This window comes from Elaeis guineensis, chromosome 13, assembly GCF_000442705.2.
Source record: "Elaeis guineensis isolate ETL-2024a chromosome 13, EG11, whole genome shotgun sequence".
In the NCBI taxonomy this organism is placed as follows: Eukaryota; Viridiplantae; Streptophyta; class Magnoliopsida; order Arecales; family Arecaceae; genus Elaeis; species Elaeis guineensis.
The window spans coordinates 22,220,251-22,221,105 of NC_026005.2; positions in this window are offsets into that span (position 1 = coordinate 22,220,251).

Genomic DNA, 855 nt, shown 5'->3' on the forward strand with positions numbered 1-855 from the left:
TCTTGCTTCTAATTCAATATATATATATCGTTAGAAGAAGACGGACGCAACGAGAGCCACAGAGAAGGGAGGAGCCAAATTCCATCCCCTTCAATAGTCTCCGCCGACCGAATCTCGGCGAGATACCGTATTCATGGCGAGTCCAACTCGCTGACTCGGACGTGCTGGGCGAGTTGCGTGAATCGGACTATTTGCTTTGTCGGTTGCAACTAAGGCTGCAGATGGGTCGAATTGATCCATGGTCCACTCCGATCCGATCCGATTAGATCCGATCCAAACTCATTTAAAAGACTCATAGAGCCGGGTCGGGTTAAAAAATTGAACCCATTTCTTTTTTCGGATCGGATCTGGATTTTCTGAATTTGGATCCGATCTGACCCATGAAGATTTTTGGGTTAATTTGGATCTTAAGATATATGATCCGATTCGATTCGATCCGAATCCAAACATAGGACTCGAACTCAGTTAGAATGACTCACCCAAATAGGGATTTGGACTTGGACCAAAATTTTTCAAATCCTTCGGTCTTCCCCATTCGATTCCCAAACTAAAAATCTTCAAAACTAAAATTTTTTTAAACCCTTTAATTTTTTTATTCTGACCGTTGTAACATCTATAACAATCCGATGAAGAAAGATTGGATGGATTCTTGATAATTTGAATGAAGAACATCTCGATTATTTTTTCTGGCTTCTTGCTGGGCTCAATTTTTTAAACCTTTTGATTTATGTTTATTGTGCAATGAGATACAAAAGCAAGAGGACTTCTTGAATTCCAATTTGTTTTGTTGACTTTAAGAAATTTCAGAGCATGCTCTAATGTGCACAGATATTGTATCATCCACAATATATGGAA